We start from the raw sequence: 8,430 nt of genomic DNA, 5'->3' as shown, positions 1-8,430 counted from the left end.
GCACACTCAGCAACTCAACACGCCACCAAAACGTGAAGAGCAGTAGATGGAGCAGCAAACAGCCCATGTGACTCAGTTTCCCCAGCTGCAAAATTAATGTAATTAATTTTGGCTTGCATGTGCAGCCAATGAGTCAGGGAGCGTCTATCCCACTCTCATCCAGGCTATTACAGGGCTGATGCCTCTCAGCACTTCCTCATGCTGCCCTGAAGGATGCAATGGTGCTTGCACCAAAGGCACCCTGGAAGGGCAGAGTAGAGTCTCTGTTTAATGTGTACAGTCCCTGTTCAAGCAAAACACCTCTGGAGTCATCAGGACTCTCCGCAGGATAAAACAAGGCTGATATCTTCTGATCTGAACCCATTTAATCCTACTAGTCCCTGCATTTGGAGGTTGACCCCCAGCCTCTCTGAAGGGCTGTCCTGAATTTCTCCAAGACCGTGCGAGATAAGAGGATAGTGTTGGGGCAGGCGGAGGGAGGATTTCACCGAAAATCCCAGCAAAGGGGTTCCTGCTGAGAGCAAACCTTGTCGGATTATAACAGCTTGCAGAAGCGCTGCTCCAGCCAGAGCTAATAGCACTGAAAGGAGAGAGATCGCACAGCCATGGCCAGACCTTCAGGGAGCAGCGAGAATAGAGGGTGAGACACCTGCTTATTATCATAGAATTGTACAATGGTTTGAGCTGGAAGGGACCTTCAAGATCATCTATTCCAACCCCCCTGCCATGAGCAGGGACACCTTCCACTAGACCATGTTGCTCAAAGCCTCATATAACCCGGCCTTGAACACTTCCAGGGATGGGGCAGACACAATGTCTGGGCAACCTGTTCCAGTGCTTCACCATCCTCAACAGTGAAGAATTTCTTCCTTAGATCTAATCTACATCTCTCCTCTTTCAGTTTAAAGCCATTGCCCCTCGTCCTATCACTACATGCCCTTGCAAAAAGTCTCTCTCCGGCTTTCTTGTAGGCCCCCTTTAAGTACTGGAAGGTGCTAGAAGATCTCCCTAGAGCCTTCTCTTCTCCAGGCTGAACAGCCCCAACTCTCTCAGCCTGTCTCCATAGCAGAGGTGCTCCAGCCCTCGCATCATCTCCGTGGCCTCCTCTGGACCCGCTCCAGCAGCTCCATGTCCTTCTTGTGTTGGGGACCCCAGAGCTGAACGCGGTATTCCAGGTGGGGTCTCAGGAGAGCAGAGCAGAGGGGCAGAATCCCCTCCCTCGACCTGCTGCCCACGCTGCTTTGGGTGCAGCCCAGGACACGGTTGGCTTTCTGGGCTCTGAATGCACATTGCCAGTTCATGTTCAGGTTCTTATCAACCAGCACCTCCAAGTCCTTCTCCTCAGGACTGCTCTCAATCCATTCTCCGCCCAGCCTGTAGCTGTACTTATTAGGACAATTTAAGAACAGAGAAGAGCAGGGGAGCTGCCTTTATTAAAGACGTTTTGATCTGGAGTCATAAGAAGAGACTTGGGTGTCTGCAAGAGATACATCACACCTTCCTGGTTCTCCTGCATGACCTTGGGGAAAGTCACGTCCTCCCTCTGTGCCTCAGTTTCCCTCTGTGTGAAATAAGGATAGCATTTTCCCTTCCTCCATAATTAGGCTGGGATTCATGGGGAAATAACACAGCATTAAGAGCTTGCTGGAGTGACCACTAAAAGTGTGGCTGCAGTGCTTTACCGAGCCTTTCTATAGCAAAAAAGCAGCAGTGGGTTCGTAACGAAGTTATTGGACTGACATTCCGATCCTACCTCTGCCGTGCGTTGTCTGGGTGGTGGCAGATCATCTAGAGGTGGTTTTAAAAGGGACCACTTCATAGGACTTAGAAAGCCCAAGTGTCTAACTCACTCTGAAACCACTTTGGCAACAAGCTCCAGTGTGTTACGAGACAAATCACCTGTCACCCTATAAAATTCATTTTGGAGGCCTGGTCTCAGTCTTCAGCGGGGCCAGTGCTCCTCCTCCTGCCCTCTGTCTTGGAGCAAGGCCTGTGGTCTTGTAGATTCATCAGATAGAAAGCTTGGAGGGCCAAGGAGATGATCCAGTCCAATGTCCTTCATCACATGGCCCAGTTATTCCTAACTGGAGCCAGTAATATAGGATTGGCCAGAGTATATATCTAGGGGATATATATACACATATTCACACCTTCCCTTGGATCTTCTTGGAATTGTTCTTGGATTAGAGACACAGTCTTTGTAGCTGCCTAACCAACACAACCAAAGGATTAAACCTATATCTAAGCTAAGGGCTCATGGCTGTGGTTCAGCTGCAGGGCTGGCAGACCCTGGATGGCCGAGAAGGTGTTGCCTCCTGAACCTGGACCAAAACAGGACATGCCGCATATGAATCTCCTCTAAAATTCATGTGCTTGTTTTAAAACATATCAGCTTGAAGTCAGCCACCACATCTGTGTGTATGCCTTGCTCTGTCAATGGCAGGGGTTGAGCAGCCCATGAAGGAGCAGGTCCATGGTGACTCCACCGACACTTGTTGGTCTGCTCAGCTTATGCTAGTTGGGGATTTCTGAGAGTGGGTGGGCAGAATCTGAGCTCAGATCTTGACAGAGAGCTGTGCAGACACTCGGGTGTGCTTAGGACCAGCAAAGGGACTTCCAGTACAGCCCAGCACTGTGCAGGACAGCCCTGGTCCAAGGAGGAGAGCCTTGGCCGCATGTTTATGTTCTAAATTACTCTTGATTTCAAGTACAGACTTAATTTCTAATTTGTGCTTGTATGTGCCAGGCCCCATGTGTAGACCCTAGCATGACTGGGAGTTCATCTGGGAGTAAAGGTGAGATGAAAACAGATTGCAAACACTGTTTGGCCAACCTGCAAGTGCAGAATTTTGCCCAGATCATCTCAGCCTGCTAGGTCTGGATTATGCTGAAATTACACCTGACCACTTTGCAAAAGGATCCTTTAATTGATTAATTATTGTGGCTGTTGAAAAATACTCAGTTGCTGGTAGAGGCTGGTGCACAAAGGGAAATTGCCCTCCTCGGGAGGGATGGGATCGGGTGCCGCCGTGGTCCATTGTTCTGCTCTGGCTACGTGAAAGCACAGGGAGGGAGAAAAGGTCAGGTCTTTTGTTCAGCTTCTCTACCTGCCGGGCGTTTTGGAGGGATTGAATGCAGGGTAAATCTATTGAACTTCCTGCTGGAGGCTTTAAAAATTGATGCCTGTTTCCTGACTACTCTCAGATGAACAGAGGCTACATATTGATTCTCTGACTTTCCAGAGGAGGGAGTTTTTTATGGTTTCTTGCTCTAATGGAGCCTTTTTGGCTCAGACTCATTCAGATGAGGTGTCTCCCTCTGTGACACTGCTACCAAGACCCTTCAAATGGTGGTTTGAGGACCAAACCAGTCCCGTAGAGTTGGCTAAGTGGTCTTTTGACATATTCCCAGCTGCTCAGGGAGCACAGGGATGAAAGAAAGGAGGGGACATCCAAATGAAGTCAGTCATCTCAGGCTTCCTTGGTGGTCAACGGTGAGAAATAACGCTGACTTCTCCAACAGACTGAGTGAATTGGCTCTTGGAAGCACCTCTTTGTCCCTATATTCATGGAGGTGATCCCAATTGACTCGACCAAATGCTGTGCCTGTATCCATTTGGGTGTCAGATGGGACTTAAAGCACCAAAAAAACATCAAGAACCGCAGAGTCGCCTAAAGGACAACACTGTCAATGGTGAGAGGACAATGTGTGCCAATTTGGTGCAGAAAGCCACACAGAGACATGTAATAGTGAACTCCCATTGTAGGAGGCTTCTGTCTTACTCCATGATCCCCAGGCTTGTGAATAAACACCCATGACACTGACACTAACTCACAGCTCTCTTCTGATCTGCGCACATGGCCAGGAGGAGGCAAGGAAATGCTCAGGCGTTGCTTTGGACCATCCTAGGTAGTAAGCGCATCACATAATGGGCTCTTGACTTTGTGGAAGTTTTAGCTTGAGTCTTAACTCTGTTTAAAATCACATCCTGATGTCTGCGGTGTTTCAGGGTTATTTTTGTTTCCTTTAGTACTGTGAGCCATGTCCTGTGAAGACATGGTGTCAACTCAGCATGTTGCACTCTTGCACCCTCAGTATAGCTAAACACACATGTGGTGTCAGACTCACTGGAGAATTGCCTATTTTATCCTAATCTGAAATACAAAGGAGTTTGGGTAACACTGTTAGGAGATTGGTGCTGGCATGCAGAGGACTAAACAAGCTCTGAGATCCTGCAGCTGGAGCTGAGTCTCCACGGTCCTTTCACCCACCGACGTGGTGCTTAGCAAAGGCGAACAGGATGACACAGCCCAGAGCTGTCGTTGCCTGCTGTGATTAATGCTGGCAGTTCCTGGCGGAGGGAGGCACAGGCAATCACATTCCTTCCACTTGCTGTCTTTCAAAACCCTTTGCACCCATTCTGCGGAGACATCACCGCCTCGGTATTTCGTGGCTTGTGGAAACCAGCACCGTTGCACTAAAGTCAGTTGTATCCCAATCATTTCATGCTGCTGGGGGTCTGGCCAGTGAGTTGTTTTAGCTGGGTCAAAAGGAGCAACAGTGTTCACAGTTTTAGCTGGTCCATAGTCAATCTGACCAATGAGAGGAGCTCAGGACATGATTTAAGTGCTTGATTTTTAGAGAGAAGACAGATTTTCCAGAAGCTTTCAGTTCTACTTGAGGTCTGCTGAAAATCAGGCTCTGATTTTGGGTACTGAATTTTTTGGCTGGAAACTCTACCTGCTGCACAACCTGTGACACCTCTCTGTCACTCATGTTGAGTAGATTACACCCTATTTGTTGGTGATTTCAGTTACGAGCATCATTATCCTGGGTTTCGGTTGCACTTGCAGAATGATGGACTGCAGCGTGCATTAACACTGCATTGTCTTCCTTGAGCTACTTGAATTAAAAAAAAAAAATAATGTACAGAAATGTAAATTATCTGTGTACCTAATGCATCAAGACTACTCCCATCCTGGGCTGTTCTACTGCAGTAAGCCACCTTGGTGCCTGCAGTCTTTTCTCTCTGTAGCTATTTGTCTAATTGATTAGCATGTTGACTGTGTTGTTCTGTGTAGGAAAGGTGGTTTTATTTTGAGTAGCTGGAATTTTCCGGGTTTGGACATCCCAGATCTGCAGGATGACTGGAACTTCCCTTCTTGTGAAAAACAAACAAACAAACAACACAAACAACAACAACAATCTACCAGGTCTTGCCTGGGAACAACATCCGCCCACCAGAAGGAGAAGCCCGACAGGAGTACCCTCAAATCTAATTAGCACCTAATCCTGTGGCTCCATCACCGTAAGGCTGAACGCTGCAGGAATAGCTAGAGAAAAATCTCCATGTTCCCCAAAACAGCCCTTGCAGGCTGTTGTTTCGCTGCACGGAGTTGCACCCATGACTAGACACCAAGGAGCCTTTCTGAGGACCCAGGGCTTCACGATGTGTCTCTACCCACCACTGTCACCTCTACCTTTATGTGTCAGCTTGCAGCTCCGCTTGAATCTCTTTTTCCCTCAGTTGTCCAGGCAGCTGACGGGGAGGTCGTTCTTTACACCAAAACGCACCTCTTACTCACAGCAGCTATTCCTCTGCCTCCTGATTCCACCATTCGCTGGAAATCTGATGGTCCCTCAAGGTCTGATCTGAAGGATGTAGGAAAGGCTTTTCTTGACTTTCAGTGAACTTGGATCAGAGTTTCTTCAGGAAAACCTGCTCTGTGCTGGTCACCTCCCAGGGCACGCAGAGCCTGCAGGCAGGCTGCGTCACGGATGCCCTGGTCACGAGAGAAATGGTAATTCTCATGTTTTCTGCAGCTTAATGCTGCTGTGACCGGCCTTGCTGAGGTGAGAGCTTCCTCACATTCCTCACGTCACCTGTCAGCATGACCTCAAGTTGATCTGGCCGTGCGGAGGTGGCAATTAAGACCTAAAGAAGGGAACTTTCTCAGCACGGTGGCAGGCAATGTGCTGGCCGGGTGCTGCTCGCCGTGTCCCCATGTCTCCATCACGAGAGTCTCATACTTGTAAAAACTCTGGGAGTGCCGTCGCGTGTGTGGAAAAACCAGCAAAAATTCTGGGTAGAATTCCTGTTGCCGTTGCATTCAGGGCCATACTGTTGCTTTTAATGGGAATTCGTCTTTTCCTGGTATTAAAAGAGATGATGGGTAGAAAAATCAGGAGACTGGATTTTACTCTCCATGTAATCTGCACTGGAGGAGTTAGAAATGATTATTTCTTCTTGCAAGGATGAAGATATTTGTGCCACGGGAAGGGAAGGTGAAAGTGAATGGCCATTGCCATGCACGATTCAGTCCAAAGCTCAGACGGGAAAAACGGGGGAGATGCTCATGTTTTAAGCAACACCCCAGTAGCTAAAGCATGCACCTCAACATCTGGGCTCTCCTCCACCAGGGTGAGAGTTTACCTTCAGTTACCTGCCACTCAGCAAGTCCTGGACAACCAGCCTTCACATAGGCTTTGAGCAGATAGGAGAACTCACCTTTTGTGCAGAAAAGAAAGCAAAATAGGAGGCTACACCCCAAGGATGTCCTAGGCAGCACTGGATGGCAGGAGATCAGAAGTATCTAAGATTTATGCAAGATGGGCTCAGAAACCATGGCAGGTGTTCTGAAATTCTTACTGTAAGAGCCTGAGTGTTCAGTTCATTGGAAAGAAGAGTGAGAACTGATGGGAGCAGGCTGTAAGTGCCTCCACAGGGAGCAGACATGAAGCCCTGAAGCTCTGACAAACCAATAGACTCAGGTCATACCACAGGGAGGGCCCAGCATGATTTCAAAACAAGGGTACATACCTCTTGGGAAGAGTTTCATAGACACGGTGTATTGTCCTGGCCTCCCTCCGCTCCATGCCCCGGTCACCACTCCAAGCCAAGTAATGCATGAGGGCACAAAGGAAGTGGAGGTGCAGCGGTGGGGCAAATCCCTGCCATGTGGGCCCATCTGTGGGGTCTGCCATGGTTGGTAAGGTATGACTGACGTCAGTCAGGAAGCTGAAGGCAAATACATATGAGAAGAAGATACTTCATTTTAAACACTAAGGATGATTCGACCTTTGGAGTTAATTACCTAGAGTAGTGGATTGCCTCTGTTCAGAGCTTGCTTGTTGATCAAGCTAGCAGGAAAGACACTTGTTAGCCAAGAAGAAGATGGATGGCTGCCATACTCAGACTAATATCTTCTGACCTCAGAGCCCTGGTTCTGATTCGGGGCTATAGGAAGAAAGCAAAAATACGAACTGTCATAGCTTCCCAAGCATGCCAACTTCCAGCAGGACGAAGAGTAGAAGGAGTGGTATGTAGTGACATCACCTTCTTCCTCTCTGCTCAGTCGTGCACATTCAATGGCTGGAGATCCCAAAGACTGAGGGGATTGTTAGTTTAACCTCATTCAAGAGCCATTGTTTTTCTTGCTGATCTGAATCCTGCTTTTGGTAAGGACAAAGGCAATTGTCTCCAAGGGTATAGGTCTGACCTTTTTATTCACCATTTCTCAGATGAACAGTAAAATACATTGCAAAATCTTTAATCCTTCTCAGATCCCTTGCTGGAGGGCAGGAGCTGAAAGCAGCAGTGTGCAGAGAGCACCGATGTGTTAAATCTCTTTGCTCAGCTAAGGTGATACATGACGTTTCTGCCAGCCAAGTGAAGTAGACATAAGGCAGTGAATGAGCAGCCACCTCTCTTGGTTTTTCACACTGTTCAGTGTCCAGGGTTGTCTCCAAAAGACAGGCTCTACACCAAACTGGGTGCAGAGGGGCACAGGCTGTCATTGAACGTCAATGCACACACCTCGTAAATTAATTATTCATTTTCTTTGCTGCATTTGCAGACAGGAAAATCACGTGGGACGCGGAATTTCAGGAGAAAGGGACAGAATTTGCATTTAGAATGAAATACCTGAATTTCTCCTAACCAATGCTTAATGAGCATGAGCTCTGGAGGATTAGCACTGCGGAGCGATCCCCCAGGCAGTATGGCCAGTCATGTGGTTGGACTCGGGTCCTGAGGTGCCAACAAGGAGCACAGAAATGCCAGTTCAACAGATTAGAGTAGCAACCTCCTTCTTTGCAATTGCAGGATAATGGCTTCATCCAGGTTCCTCAGGCTTTCTCCTTTCAGAGTCAAGCTCTGTCAGGTTCCTCTTCCTCTTGCATTTGGGATCTCTTCAGAACTGACAAGAAAGCCATGACGGAGGTCACCATGGTGGAAACCTTGTACTGAAGCATTTCTTGGCTTCTGTTGACCTCTGCCTGCAAGCAAGGAGCATGCATAGTTCCATGTCACACATCACTCTGCATCCAGAAGTCGTTTAAAGCCCCTTCGAGCCTCACCCCATCGCCTCCCTCAGATGCTTAACTAGTGATGCCCAGAAAGCTGCAAAAGGAACCAAATTTACAAAAAAA

This window comes from Tauraco erythrolophus, chromosome 1 (assembly GCF_009769465.1).
Source record: "Tauraco erythrolophus isolate bTauEry1 chromosome 1, bTauEry1.pri, whole genome shotgun sequence".
Classification (NCBI taxonomy): Eukaryota; Metazoa; Chordata; class Aves; order Musophagiformes; family Musophagidae; genus Tauraco; species Tauraco erythrolophus.
The sequence above is the reverse complement of the archived record's forward strand: the minus strand, read 5'-3'. Positions refer to the sequence as shown.